At 37.7% G+C, this 16,401-nt stretch overlaps 1 pseudogene; it reads left to right on the top strand.

The window, feature by feature from the left end:
- The first annotated feature begins 1,881 nt into the window (after positions 1-1,881).
- LOC144457628 (heterogeneous nuclear ribonucleoprotein D-like pseudogene) lies at positions 1,882-14,250 on the top strand (annotated as a pseudogene).
- The last annotated feature ends 2,151 nt before the right edge of the window (positions 14,251-16,401 follow it).

Genomic DNA, 16,401 nt, shown 5'->3' with positions numbered 1-16,401 from the left:
CTATTTGGATTCCTGGTCATACCCTCTGAATTTCTGAGCCTGATTTTAGTTCTCTCTTTTCTCTTTGGACCAATTTCCAGATATGAATTAGCTTCCTAAAATATGTTGTCCCTACTTGACTGGTCCACATACATTCAGTCAGGGGTTTTATGGCTATATCTCTTAGGATTTAGATATGGAAAGGACTTCAGAGATCATCTAAATCAACCCCTCCATTTTTTGTTTTTGGAAGGAAGCTCAGTCCTTAAAAGAGTAAGTGACTTGCCAGAGGTCACATGTAGAGTAGGGAAGAGAGTTAATATTCTAACTCAGACTTTGCAATTATAAACCAAATGTTCTTTCCTCTATATCACAACTAACAAAATTCTTTTAGCCTCCAAACAGGTGGGATTAAATGAATTAAAGACATTATTAAAGAAAATGGAGCTGATTTGGATCAAAGAGACCAGGGTTCAAGTCCTAGCTTTGCCCCTAGATAAATATCAATCCATCAGGCTACTATCTAAAACTATAAGAGATGTATTATTCATCTTTTTAGTGGAGACAATTCCTTCCTGGAAGTGTCCTACACCAATAAGATCAAAAGTCTAATAAGAAAAAAAAAACAATCAGAGCACAACTTTAAGGAAGCCCATTAGAAATTTTATTTTAGCATTTTTAGTACACTTAAACTGGATAAATGTGGAATTTATATTGTAATTTTAAAAATAAATAATTGGTCTATGAAGAAAAATATTCCAAATCAGCCCCTTATAGAGAAGACAATACATCAACCATGACAATTCACATGGATTTTATGATCCTGGATCTATGGGGGAGAAAATAAGTGAGACTTGAAAGAAGACAAGTAATAATCATGTTAGAAGTTCTACAAGAATTGAAAAACTGTCCCACAGTGTTAAAACAACATTTCTTCAGGCTTCTGATGCTCTCTGTCAGAAGATATGTCAAAAAGTAAGGTCATCGATACAGTAATTTCATGGAAACTTTGTGGGATGATGGATTAAAAATAGGCATGTACCAATTTTGTACAATTGAACAAATGACTTATGACTCAATCCCGAGATTAACTATGAGTCAAAAAGGACTCAATTTCCAAGTTTTCAAGTTAGTATAAAAGATTTAACTATATAAAGCATAATGGGGGACTAACTGGGTGCATTATAGAGGGAGAATGGAATTGAACACCATTTCCGAATCCCCTCTTTAACACTCTTTATAATAATGTTTATGTTTAATCCCTTCATCATTCCTAGGAATATCTCTTTCTATACCTTGCTTCATAGAATTTTTAATTTCATTTAATATTTAAGTACCAAGTCCTACATGAGGCCTTTCCTGTTCATCCAAATGGTAATACACCTTCCTGAAACTATTTTGTATTTACGAGGTAAATACCTTCGGTTGACTTATCTCTGTAAATGAGGTTTTACTTCAATATACTGTAAACACCTTGAGGATGGAGACTATTTCATTTTTGTGTCACCAGTACCCAGAACAGTGACTGGTACATATTGGGTCCTTAACAATAATTTCTTGTTGAAGCAAATTAAATAGCAATCATAATAATTTCTTCAGTATTTTGAGACTTGCAAAGTATTTTCCCCACACCAGGACTGTGAGCTAAGTTGTTGAGTTGTTTTTCAGTCATGTCTGATTCTTTGTGACCCCATTTGGGGTAGGTTTGACAAAGACACTGGAGTGGTTTGCCACTTCTTTCTCCATCTCATTTTACAGATGAGGAAAGTGAGGCAAACACGGTTAAGTGACTTCCCAGGGTCACACAGCTAGTAAATGTCTGAGCCGGGATTTGAACTCACAAAAGGGAAGTTGTCCTGACCTTAGGCCAGGAACTCTATCCACTGTACCATCTAGATACCCATGAGGTAAGTAGAACAAGTAGAATTACCCTGATTTCATAGGTGAAGAAACTGTAGCTCAGAGAGATTAAACGAGTTCTTCATGGTCACAGAGATAGTAAATTTCAGAACTGAAATTCAAGCTATTGACTTTTAACTCTAAGATTAGTACTGTTTTCACTAAATAATTCTACTTCTGTAGCAATGGGGAACTTGCCACTTTGCAAAATACCTCATTCCATTTTTTAAAATAGTTCTGTTAGAATGTTCATAATAGTTAGCTAAAATCTGTCTCTCTAAACAATCTACCTTCTGATTCTGGTTCTGACCTTGGTATTGTTTTTGTCCAGTTCTTTTCCAGTCATGTCTTACTCTTTGGACCCCATTTGAGGTTTTCTTGGCAAAGACAGTGGAGTGGTTTGCAATTTCCTTCTCCAGCTCATTTTACGTACGACTTGCCCAGCGTCACACAAATTGTAATTGTCTGAGGCCAGGAAAATTTGTTTTCCTGACACCAGGTCTGGCCCTCTATCCATTGTGCCATCAAGGTTCCCCTCTGGCATCATCCAGATACTGAACCCTTTAAATATTTGAAGACAGATTCTCTTCCTCAATTCCTTTTCTTCTCCAAAGTAACCACATCATAACCCTTTAATTGATACTCATAGAAATGGATCACAAATGTCTTACCATTCTAGTTTGGAAGCAAATCAATTTGTCCATATTGCAATTAAAATGTGATCAAGTAGATATGGTTGGATTAACCTAGAGCACAGTAAACTATTAAATCTTTTTATCTGGATACTATAGTATTAAGGCAGCCAAAGATTTTATTAGCTTTTTTTTTTGTAGTGACTCATATTGTTAATTACTATCAAGTTTGACATAAGCCAAGCCTTTGAGGTCTTGTTCATACAAAATGCTTTTTAATCAGGTACCTTTCTATTGGTTCTATTGATTTTTTGAACCTAAATTGTGGAATTTACTTTCATTCTTTTTACTGTTTATCTCATTTGTTTGGGCTCATCATTCTAGCCTGTTGAAATCCTTAGTAAGCCAATAGCTGTCAGGGAAATCAGAGATTCTTTAGACCTTGAGGGTCATCTTTTCATCTGAGAGCACCTGAGGTATACCTGAGACCTTCACTATTCTCTATACTTGCTATTCATTTGAGATATAGCCTGTTATATTATATCCTCTAAAAGTTTACCCTGAGATATACATATTAGGTATTTCCTATTTATCCTGCTTGTTTGTACATGTTTGTTTGCATGTTGTCTCCCCCATTAGATTGTGAGCTCCTCATGGGCAAGAACAGTCTTTTGCCATTCTTTGATCCTCGCCACTTAACACAATGCCTGGCATGTGATTAGCATTTAATAAATACTTGTTGATTGTTTGATCTGAGTTGTATATTGGGTTTTACTTTTCCCTTTTAGTGGAATGAGGCTTATGTCATACATTTGTCCATTTAGTCACTTGATCTTAAATGTTGAGGAAAGGGTAGGGAAGGTTGGTACCCCTTCAGCCCTTGGTATTGGTTTCCTTAATCTAGGACTTCTGGTAAAACCAGCAAGAGAGTTTTGCATTGAGTTATCCCTTGGTGGTCCCCACAAAATAAAAGACCCAGAATTGGTTAAGAAGAGCAATTTTCTTGATGCTCGATTGGCACATAAATTTTGTGTGCCCTCTTTTAAGAATCTTTGTGTTTTCTGTAAAGGAGGGCAAGGGTGAGCAAATCTAGTTTTCTGAGAAATGACTTTCAGTGACTATTTGGTATTAAAGGATAGAACATTGTAAGGTTCTGGCAGTTAAACCTGGAACATGGCTCCATTTTGTCACCTGTCACCTAATGACTCTAGTAGAGAGAGTGAAAGGGTTAGATTCAACACCCACAATGAATGACTGAAAGAGCACTTATTAAGCACTGATAATGTGTCAAGCATTGTGCCAAGCTCCAGAAACATGTTATTGTTTGTCCTTTGCTTTTGAAGAGGACCAATGACATCATGAGTGATGTCTTGACTTGTATGTGAATTGGTTTTAGGTCAGGCAGAATTGCACAAAATCCTCAGTCTTACTCTGTCTTCCTGAGTCATCGAAGTCTAATGGCAGGACAAAAGTCTAGAGACATAGAAACAAGAGAAGACAGTCCTTGCTATCCTTAAGGACTTCTCTACTTCTCAAAGAGTTTACATCCTAATAGGGAACAATTATGCATAAGGGAGTGGTGGCCAAGGAGGGATATTTTGTTTTGGAAACTTACAAGGATCATGAATAAAGCCAAGGAGAGTAGATTGACATAGCCTTACCAGGAGTCAGTTCTTTGATGTAAAGTATAATTGAGGGCACTGCTAATCAGGACAGGAGGGAGGAATTTCATGGAGGAAGCAACCTATCTACAATAATACTGGGATGTAGGTGCTATTATCCCCATTTTACAGATGAGACATTAAGACAGACAGAGGTTAAATGGCTTACCAGGGATCACATACACAGAGCAAGTGTATGAGGCTGGATTTCGACTCAGGTCTTTTTGATTCTAGGCCCATGTTCTATATACAAAGTAGTTAAATAATAAATAGGTAGTTTGGGAGAGAAGACACCAGCATTTGGAGGGGTCAGAAGGCACTAGCATTTGGAAGAGTACGTATTCATGCAGAAGACAGTGCTTGAGCCGCGTATTAAAAGACAAGGACGTTATGAAGTATAGAGATGAAAGGGAAGTACATTATAGGTGTGTAGAAAGGGAGAGAGATAGGAAAGACAGTATTTTGTGTGAAGAACAGAAAAAAAGTCAGTTTGGTTGGATTATAGAATGTGGTAAATGACCAGGTTTCCAGTATGGCTGGAAAGAAAGGTTGGTGGAAGGCAGCTCTTTAAGAGGCAGAGAGAGGAATTTCTACTTTTTCTTAGTGGCATGAGGAAGCTCTTGGAGTTGACTGAGTAGGAGAGTCACATGGTCAGATATGAGTTTATGGAAATTATTTTGATAGCAGTGTAAAGACGGAATGGAATTGAGGGATTTGAGGCAATTAAGAGGTTCTTTCAATAACCTAGGCAAGAACTATTAAGGGCCTGGACTAAAGTGTAACTGAGTGGAAAAGAATCATATGTGAGAGATGTAGAGGTTTTAACAGCAAGATTTTTCAGTTGATTGGTTATGTGGGGTGAGGGAAAGGGAGGTTGCAAGGATGTAATTTCAGGATGATACTGAGCTTACAAATTTGGGTAACTTGAAGGATGACAATACATTCAACAGAAATAGGGAAGGTTGGACAAGAGGAAGGTTTAAGGGAAAAGATAGTCAGTTGAACTTCAGATATCTCTGGGGACATCCAGTTTGAAATTTCTAGCAGACAGTTAGTGTCATAGTAGTCAAGCTTAGGTGAGATACCGTGAATGTGTGAATGCATAAATAAATAAATACACACACATACATATGCATATGTACACACATGCACATATATATATATATATACATATACATACATATATTGATGGATACATACTTATACATATATGTGTGTTCATAACTATCTATCTACCATCATCTTCATAGAGATGATAGTTAAATTCATGGAAGCTGATAAAGTTACCTGGAGAGTCTGTAGAGAGAAAAAAAAGGAGAATCTGGGAAAGAACCTTGGGTTACATTTGTGTTTAGGAGTGTCATGTGGATGAGGTGCCAACAAAGAAAACTAAGAAAGCACATTCAGGCAGGGAGGAGATAAAATAGGAGAACATTGTCACAGAACCACAAAGAGGAGATAGTATCCAATATCCAGCAGAGAGAGCAAGAAGGATTAAGACTTAGAAAAGACCACTGGATTTAACAACTTTAGAGAGAAAAAAAGTTTCAATTGAATGATGAAGTCAGAAAACAGCTTGTAAGGAGTTGAAGATTAGCTGAAAGAAAAAGAAGGGGAGGCAGCAAGTATAGACACGTTTTTCAAGTAGTTTGACGGAGAAAGGGAGAAAAGATATTGTGCGTTCATTGCTTAAAGGAATGGTAGAGTCTACTGATTTTTTTCTAAATAATTGTAGAAATGAGCATGTTTGAGGAAAATAAAAGCAAGGAATAAATTGATAGGGAGAGAGAGGGGACAATTGTAGATGTAATCTTCTGAAGAAGACTGGAGAGGAGATCAAATGTACATATAGAGGGGTTAACTTTGGCAAGGCCTTGTTAAATACTGGGGGAAAGCAGAAGAGAGTGGCAAATGATGAACTTGCAGGGCTGTTACCCTAGTTCTGACCCTCATCTCTTTCCTGGACAGTTGTAACAGTAATAGACTCAAACTAGTCTCCTTGTCTCATCTCTTGCCTCACCAATTCATTCTTCACACAGCAGTGAATAAATATCAAAGTGATACTCTTAAATCAAAGGTCTGATCATATCACTCCTGCTCAATAGTCTTCTGTGGCTCCTGACTACCTCTAGTTTTGAATATAAATTTCTCTATTTGGCATTAAAATCCTTTATAACCTGGCTCCAACATGCCGGTTCAGATTTTATAAATTATTCTCATTCTCATGCTATCTATAGCATGGACAAACATTTCGGGCTATATGTACCTCATGCATACCATTCTATTTCTCATCTCCATATCTTTCGATAGGCTGTCCCCCATACACTTACCCCCTCAAACTTGACTCTTAGAACCTTTAATTTTCTCTAGGCTCACCTCAAACAGCCCCACCTACCTTTTCTTATTCCCCAGGTGATAATGCCTCACTCCCTTTCCACCATGACCTTGTATTGATTTTGTATATATTGTGAGTCCAATAGCACTATAAAGTATAAAGTACAATATAGGCTGTTTGTGACAATATGAGTACTTATTGTCTCACCCAAGAGAATGTGAGTTCTTTGAGGTCAGAGTCAGCTAGTCAATCAATAAATGTTCACTAAGTATCTATTATATATGAGGCACTGTGGTAAGTGCTGGGGATACAAAAAGAGGCAAAAAACAGTTCCTACCCTCAAGAAGCTCACAGTCTAATGGGGGAAACAAGGAACTAACAAATATGTACAAATAAGCCATATACAAGATAAACAGGAAATAATCAAGGCCACTAGAGAGGCTTGTCTGAGGTCAATAATTAAGGACTAGAGAGGCTTGGCTAAAGTCACATAGGCAGTAAGCACCAATAAGGATCTGAACAGAAATCTGCCTCCAAAACCAGCACTCATTTCCCTGTAACGTCTCCTGTATTTCATTGTAGCATTTTTTCTAATTTGGGTGCTTGCTTTGGGTAAGGGTTCAACTAAGTCAATGTTACCTAGCCCAAATTACATTTCAAATTTAATGAAAAATAATAAATAATCTTTTATTAAGCTTCCTGTATGCTAAGAATTGTGTTAAGTTCTAGGCACACAAAACAAAGATGAAGTTGACCTCATCTTCTACAGAAAGTCTTTCCCAACCTCTCTTAATTCTAGTTGAGACAGAACATCCAATCAAAAATATTGACTACATCAGATCAATGAACTATTTTATTGACATGTAGAATTTATATGTAGCCTCAGATGCAACCTAGCTTCAGCTTAGAAGTTATACATAGAAGACTATGCCAGAAAATTATATTTGGAACTAGAGGACCTGAATTCAAATACTTCCTTTGAAGCTTCCTATCTGTGTGACCATGAACAAATCACTTGGCTTCCCTGGACCTTAGTCTCCTCATCTGTCAAAAGAAGAGGTTGTTCTAGGTGTTATGTGGATAAGTCACTTAGCTTCCCTGGGACTCAATTTCCTCCTCTGTAAAATGCAATTGGATTTTATGGCCTCTGAAGTCCCTTCTAATATAGATTTATGACCCTAGTATCCATGGATCAGAGGGTAGAGAGGAAATCTGAACAAAAAGAGGGAGCAGAGGCTGAGGGTGGCATGCATGCAAGAAGAAGGGGTCAGGGTTTTAAATGTACCTATTTTAAGTAGTCATGACCTTTGGTAGTTACAGTTTTATGGCTTGATAAATGTTTTACATTGATTAGTGCCAATGTGCATGGGTATCTAGAGCAGGTAAGTACTGAGCCACCATATGATTCTCTGCAGACACCTAAAGAGCACTCTGAGCTCCTGGGTAGAGCAAGATTACAAGTGACAGCTCTTTTTCTCCCCCACTATTTGTCTCACATTTCCTTCCTTTGATAGAACTTCACAAAGCCCTTTCTTTGGCTACGTCCTCTAAGACTAGCTTCTTTTCTCAATTAGCTCACGGACATTGTCTCATTTAAGATACATTTATCCTGGTGTCTGAGGGATTCTTCAAACTGAACACTCAAAATAGAGCAGAGAACATGTAGGCCTATACTGAAACATCACTACTCCATGAATCAGCGCTTAGCACAGTACTTGACACATGCTTCATCAGTGTTTGGTAATCGATTGATTGAACCAATCATTGTGTCACGCTAAGTTCACCATTGACTTTCCCTAGTTCCCTTGTAGGACAGTCCCACTACCCTGCCATGCTGCCTATACTTTGGTTTTTATTTGGTCAGACTTGTGACTTCATCTACTTAGTTAAAAATCCATCGTGGAACCTCCCTCTAGTGAAGCAGATACGTGGTTATATAAATCCGATTGTACTGGGGCACTGAGAGCTTCGGTACTCCAGGTCACCCAACCATATGTGCCAGAGGCAAAACCTGAACCTCACTCTTTCTGACTACAATTTTGATCCTCTACCCACTACGTGCCATGCTGCCTCTTCATGAGATTTTAGGAATAGGTATTCATATAAATTTGAATTTGGGGATAGGACTAGGAATTGGATTTATACTTTCATTGTTGTAGGAAATTCTCATATGAGGAAATTGCTCCTTCAGAAGTAGTTTGATACATTCTTTGCAATTTATAATCTTACAGTTACCTAGAGTACTGAGAGGGTAAGTGATTTGCCTAAGGGCACACAGCCAGTATGTGACAGGGCCAGTCTTGAATCCAGATTTTCGAAGGCTTTGCTGTGCTGTCATTCTCAAGTTTGGATATATTTAGAAATATTAATTTTGAAAGCCTGCATAACTCCCATGAGCTCATATTAAGGGAGCAATTATTCAGGTCTCTCAAGTACCTAAAAGAGCAAAGAAGATTTTGGCTTTGCAAAAGGCTTGTGAAAGTATAAGCCTGTGGTGTGGTAGAATATTTGACTGACCATGTGTAATCTGCCTGTCACACAATCCCAACTCTTTTGAGATGTGGATGTCATCGCATCCCTTCTTGGGAGAATGGGAAGAAAAAAACAGGGTCAAATTTAACCACTGTTTTCCAGTGTAAGAATATCAACTTATTAGAATACTACTGGTGGGGTGGAGGGGAGTGACATCACTTGCTGTAGTCCTCATGAGATTTTGTGTGGGTAATTTGTAATTAGGGTATTAATTATGGTGTTGGAAAAAAAATAGCTTGGAGAGTAAGCCATTTAAAAAAAAAGTGACTTCACATTCTAATTAGCACACTCACATGATCTTTTGTCACCGGGGTAAAGCTGCAGATCATCTTATTAAGTTCAAGGTACTTTGTTGTTGTTCTTAACTAATGTGTGTGTGTGTGTGTGTGTGTGTGTGTGTGTGTGTGTGCATGTGTGTGTGTGTTTATACACATATATGAACATACACAAACATATATACATATATATGCAGAAATTAGATCTCAGCATCCTGTGGTTCTTCCCTTTTGTTAATTCTACCATTCCTAGATCTGAGAATATGGGCTTTTGCTTTGAGTAATTCCAGTTCTCCTATGTCACCAATATTTCTTCTGTTGTGACAGTTATTTCTAATTCCTCTATTTAAAAAATGTTGTAATATGGTAAAACTAGCTCTTTTAGTTGAAAGCTCCCTTTCTTGTTGATCAAAGTCTTGTGAATTACTTTTTAAGTCCCCATATATGTTATACTGGGAAATCACTTAACTTTAGAATAGAAATAAGATTCCCCCAGATAGCTGAAGGGGTGATTAGAAAGTAATGAGACCATTTCCTTAAACTATCTGCAAAAGCCTCTGGTGTTGCTTTGTAGTTTCTCCTTGTACTGCCATGAACAATAAATAACTAGAACCCACTCCCGTGCTCAACTGTGAGGAGAGGGTTCAATAACTCTTTCAATGTTTCCCCCACCCCCTTTCCAGGGGAACAGAAGTAATTCACTAGTCATTCTTCCCAGAACAAATGTGCAGTATTTTTTTCCCCCCTCTTCATGACATAAAGGAACATTGACACAATACTGTATTTCAGAAGGGTGTTTTTTTCACAGAAGATGGAACTTTGGGGAAAGACATCATAGTGCCTTCCAATCAATAACCTAATAACAGCAACCCTCTTGTATTGTCCAGAGCCAGGATACCAGCTCAAAAAATGACATTTCCTTTTCCCCAAGTTTCCCTAGGGTTAGCTGGTAGAACAGATGCTGCCTGAAATCACAACTAGAGAATGGGGGAATAAAAGCATAACAACAACAACAAAAGTGATCCAAAAGAAAAAGCAAACCTATTTCTCCACCCTGGTTACTGGTTATGTCATTGCTTTTTGTAGTAAGCATTCAAAACAGCTGGAAGTAAAACTGTCATGTAAGAAAGAGTTTTTCACTCTTCTCTTTTAATTCAACAGGAAAGAGGAAATGGGGGGGTGGGACAGGGAGATATCTAACTACTATCTGGCTTGCTTTTATTTTTTAATGATATTATATTTTAGCACGTAAGGGTAGAAATGAAATATACGCCTCCTAACTTATTTTTTCCTCGGTAAAATGCCAGTCACCTACTTCAGAAACTGAACATTTTTCTTCAAAGTTGATCTGTAAGAGTCTTTTAAAGGATTCCATAATAGTAACAGACATGAAACCATTAATGTAGTTTGAATGTCTAATTATGGAAAGATCATTCCTTTCTAGAATCACGTTTGGTCCACAGGCTTTAGCTGCTATTATAAAATTTCACCTGAAGGTGGCAACATTGAATAACATTCTGCAAAATGTTCTTTTGCCAAACCTTTTATGGGTGCCCTTAATTAAAGTTTCATATTTTAAAATGAACATCTCCTCCCCCTCTCCCCACCATTTATTCACTATATGAGAGAAAATAGAATACGGACACATTACTTTTGCATTCAGTAACCTTGAATGGCCATGTGAAGAGAAAGTGTAACTTGGGAGAACAAAACCTAACCTAGATGAAGGACTGATGAGAAAGTTTGGTGCAGCTTTTTAGCATAAGGGCCTTTGTAAACACATACATTTCTTTCCATGAAATTTATATCAATAGAGGTACTTAGCCATAAGTGAAAATCACTGCTGGTTCTTTTGAAGCAACACTGGTATTCATACCACAGTCTGTCATCGGCTGTGTATTCAGTAAATAAGGTGTTTTGTAATGAGCTGAGTTAATCAAGTAATAAGATGTGCCTTTTAGAGGGTTGCTCTAAATGGTAACTTGGGAATACTGTGGAATACCATAAAAATGGGCAACATCTCCAGAATCTTCAGGGAACGCTGACTGCTATCACATCCCCTGGGTGTCTGCTGGGGGTCTATTTTTATCTCCTTTCAGTCTAGGATCTCAGCCCACTTAATACATAATTTCCCACTAATTTATATTCATATAAGTCTTCAAAATTCTACCTTGAAATGGAAAGGTAGTGAGGATCGTTTCAGGGAGGTTAATTGACTTGTACAAAGTCTGTCAGTGGCAAAGCCAGAAACAGAATTCAGGATTTCTAATCTCTAAACCATGACAACTGTTCATGGCTACAATACTATCATTTTATTTGTATGTGGTATTACGTGTATACCTTGGACTGGGTGAACGCCAGACTGCTAGGCTGCATTGTGAGCTTTTCCTGGCTATGGACAAACTTTGGGTAATACAATTGAGCCTAGGTAGTATGTGAGTTGATACAATAAAAACATGTTTATGTAGAACTTTAAGACTAAAAACAAAAAATATACTTTTGTCATAGCAACTCTATGAGGTAGGAAACAAGCATAACTACCCCATTTGACAGATGAGGAAACTAAGTCTCAGGAAAGTGAAATAAATTGTACGAGGTCCTTGGTGCTTAAGTTGGTGATGTGAGAATGAAACTGGGTAGTGAGGTTAGGGTAATAGATCTAGGAATTATTTACATAGAGACGCAAATAGGTGTCTCCACTTTCTCTCCTCTCATTCTTCTTAATGCCTTACAATCTGGCTTCTGGCTTCATCATTCCACCAAAACTGCTCTCTCCCAAACAAACAAACAAACAAACAAAAGGCAGCTAGGTGATACGGTGGATAGAGTACCAGCCCTGGAGTCAGGAGGACCTGGGTTCAAATGAGGCCTCAGACACTTAATAGGTATGTGACCCTGGGCAAGTCACTTAACACCAATTGTCTCAAAAATAAAAAAGAAAAAAAAAGAAAGAAAAGAAAAAGAAAAAAAAATAAGTCCTAGAGGCAAGATTTGAACCTAGGTCTTTTGGACTTTGAGTCCAGTTCCTTTTAAATATCAGCCTCAGACACTTGCTAATTGTATGAGCCTGGGAAAATCACTTACTCTCTTTTCACCTCAGTTTCCTCTTCTGTAAAATGAGGATAATAGTAGTACATACCCTCCCTCCCCCCACCCAGAGTCACTGAGAGGATAAAATAAGACTTACAAAATATTTTACAAACCTTAAAACACTACATACCTGCTAGCTGTTTTTATTGTTACTATTATTTTCATAGATTTAGAGCTAGAAGCAACCTTTGAGAGACATCTGACCTGCTTATTTTACAGATGAGGAAACTCAGGTACAGAGAGCTCTTACCTTAAGTCATGTAAGTAGCACATGTCTGAAATAGAATTGGAACTCAGGTCTTTCTGCCTCCCAAGTGTAGCATCTAATCCACTATATTCAGTTTCTCATAATTAGGAGCTATACTTTATGAGAGTTTGAGTATGTTAATTGTCAAGTGTAAGATGCTATGCTTTTAAATAAAACACATACATAAAAACTGATTCAAGTTTCTTAAGAATGCTGTCCAATAAAATTTATAAAATAACTTTAAAAAAAGAAATCTTAAAAGGACAATATAAACACTGATAACCAGGTAAAAGCTACAAGGTCAGGTTGAAAGGGTAATGAACAAAAAAGGATCAGGCTGGGGGATATGATCAATTGATAAATCAATCAAAAAGCATTTATTAAGCATTTAATATTTAAAAAGGGCCAGAAATCTTTTTAACTGTTGGGGGGAGAGAGAGAGAGAGAGAGAGAGAGAGAGAGAGAGAGAGAGAGAGAGAGAGAGAGAGAGAGAGAGAGAGAGAGAGAGAGAACTCCCTGTCCTAAAGGAGCTAATATTCTAATGACAGAGGCAACATCTAAATCAATGGAATCAGTGGATATATGTAAGATATATAGGGAGTATATGAGTAGTAATTTCAGACTGAGGACCAACTGAGGGGACCAGGAAAAGCCTCTTGAATAAGATAGGATTTCAAGAGGAGGACAGAGCTAGTTAGGGAGACATGAACAGGAAGATGAGCCTGGGTAAACTGAAGCAAGAATTAAAGGGAAAGAAATGCTGTTGAAGCAGGAGAAAGATCTGTAAGACTTTCTTAGAGGCAGTATTTTATGAAGGATGTATGGCCTTGTGGAAAAAAACAAAAACAAAAACAAAAACAAAAAACATTGGTGAAGGAGCCATAAAGTATGCATTTGAGTCCTGTGTCTAAAGCCTACCAGCTGCATGAATTTGGATGTGTTTCTTCTCTCAGCTCAATTTCTTCATCTATAAAATTGAATATAATTATTTTTATATTATAGACCTCACTGGGATGTTGCTTCTTGCAATTCCAGGATCTCCAATCTCCTTGTCTTAGCATTGGCTGTCCTTCATTTCCGTAGTGCTCTACCCCCTCACCTCTGCCTTTTAGCTTCCCTGATTTCCATCAAGACTCACAAAAACAAATGAAAGAAGAGGATTCTGTTTATTATATATGATAAATATGAAGAACCAGTAAAGAAATTTTTAGAAAAAATGAATCATCAGATTGGTTCTGAGAAGTGTGAAATCAAAGTTGCCTAGCCTAAAGGAGATATGAAGGCAACAACAGCAACGATAGAAAGGAGGAAGGGGCACTTCAGTTGGCATGTAAGTGGAAGAAGGGGTTGTGCTTGAGGCCAAGGCCAAAACTTGAATCAAGGATTTAATATCTAATATGATCCAGGATATGGAAGTTATAATAATGCCTGTGATGGTGATCAAAACTACAGTGGCTATGGTGGTTATAATTATACTGGGTATAACAGTGGGAACTATGGATATGGACAGGGTTAGGCAGAATATAGTGGTCAACAAAGCATGTACAGCAAAGCACCTAGAGGGGGTGGTGATCACCAAAACAATTACCAATCACATTAAATGGGGACATGGAGAAAACAGGTACAGATGCTACAGCAACATATCTTGCAGGATGGTGGCATTGAATGGAGAGTGGTTTTCTATTGATCTGAGATAACTATTTGGTAAAAGACTTTTAATGTACATGATACCACTGTGTCTAATTAAGTGTAACAGCTTATTTAGTTGTTTTTTTTTTTTTGGTTTTTACTTTGTCCTTTGCCATCTGTGTTATGACAAATGTGGATTTGTGTTTATACAAATTTTATTTGCATAATTTCATGTTAAATGATTCTCAAAAATAAATTACTTGTGATTGTTTTTCTGTGTCAGGTACTAAATAGCTTTGTAAAAATGTAATTTTAAATAAGCAATAATTGAGGCACAGTTTATTTTCTAGAGTCATGGACAGTAGGGAGAAACAGTGGCCTTTTATAAAAAGCAAGCAGCAGATTTTGCCTTAGTTTCCTAACTCTCTTGACAAGGTCTATGCCAGGGGTAGGGAATCTGTAGCCTCAAGGCCATATGTGGCCCTCTAGGTCCTCAAGTACAGCCTTTGGACTAAATCTAGACTTCACAGAACAAATCCCCTTAATAAAAGGATTTGTTCTATAAAATTTGGACTCAGTCAAAAAGTTGCACACAAGGACGTAGAAGGCCACATGTGGTCTTGAGGCTGCAGGTTCCCCACCCCTAACCTAAGGGGAGAGGAATGTGGCCCTCAGTTCCTTCCTTGCTTATTGTATCATGTCATTCAGTGAGTGAACAAGTGCTTCATCCCAGGCTGCCCAAAGAAGAAAGAGATCAAGAGTGTTCCAGGTAGGTAGCTTTACACACAGACACACACACACACACACACACACACACACACACACACACACACACACACTCCTACATGGAGTATGCAGCCAATGGAAAAAGCCTTCTCCCAACTGCATGGTAAGCCAACACAGAATGCCCATGCTTGCACCAGAGTATAACTCATAAATATAGTAAGGAACAATGAGGAGAGAGTGTATGTAATATTAGTGACAGAATTGGAAAGGACCCTTGAGGCCATCTAGTTTAATTCTCATGCTTTGTAGATGAGAAAATTCAGTCCCCAACGTGGTAAATGACTTGCATAAGGTCACCCAGGTAAGGGAGTAGAGACAGATTCAAATTCAAGTCTTCTGGAAACAAATTCAGAACTGTTCCATTTATACAACACCTAATCTCCCTATGTAGCAGAGGAAGCTAGAACGAGAAAGAGTTACAAGATCATTCCATGTACGTATTGATTAAAGGATCTGGGGATGTTTAGTTTAGAGAAATAAAGATTTAGGTGGGCTAGCATTATAACTGTCTTTATTTATCTCAAGTGTTATCACTTGGGCAAAGGGATTATACTTAGCCTGCTTATTCTTGGTAGGGGTAGGGAAAAGACCAGAACCAAATCTTTGCCTTCCCATTACCTGGGTCTTGCACTTAATAGATACTTAATAAATTCTTGTTGAATTGAATTTACTGTTTATCTGAATAGATATGAGAGGTTAGAAAAGCAAAGAGGGCAGGAATGTAACATGGTGCAATGGAATCTGGAGTCAGAAGACCTTGGATCAATTCTCAACTCTGCCAATTACTAAGTGTTCTCGGGCAAATCATTTCATTTCTCTAGGCCTCAGTTTCTTTATCTCTAAAATAGAGTTTAGACTAGATAGCCCTTGAAGTCCTTTTCAGCTGCAAATCTCCAATCCTATCTATGAACTTTCCCTCCTCTAGAGTTGTCCTTAGAGCTAGTCCTGGGCCTATAAATGGTTCTGCCTCTTCTTTCCCCATGAAGTTAACATGTGTTCATTTAGCTCTTATCAATCAATCAATAAACATGTGTGTGCAAAGTGGGAAGAAGGCATTCCTGGGTATTTAAAGATGTAGAAGATAGACTTTCCCCAAAGAGTAGTGTACACATTTGGAGAGCAAATTATAAATGGAATGAGTACTCAGAGTCACTTCTAAGTCTTGAGGGGTCCTGGAAAAGAAAATATCAACAGGATAAAGATTTACATGGGATTAATATGAGTTTCAGTGTGTTTTACTCTAAATAAGAAAAGTAAAACTCTATTAGTTTGTTATACTAAAAAGAAAAAAAGTTGGGTTCTGCTCATCGAGGGTTGGGGATGCACTATCCCATTT

This window comes from Phascolarctos cinereus, unplaced genomic scaffold (assembly GCF_003287225.1).
Source record: "Phascolarctos cinereus isolate Bilbo 61053 unplaced genomic scaffold, phaCin_HiC Scaffold_5;HRSCAF=322, whole genome shotgun sequence".
In the NCBI taxonomy this organism is placed as follows: Eukaryota; Metazoa; Chordata; class Mammalia; order Diprotodontia; family Phascolarctidae; genus Phascolarctos; species Phascolarctos cinereus.
The sequence above is the reverse complement of the archived record's forward strand: the minus strand, read 5'-3'. Positions and strand labels throughout refer to the sequence as shown.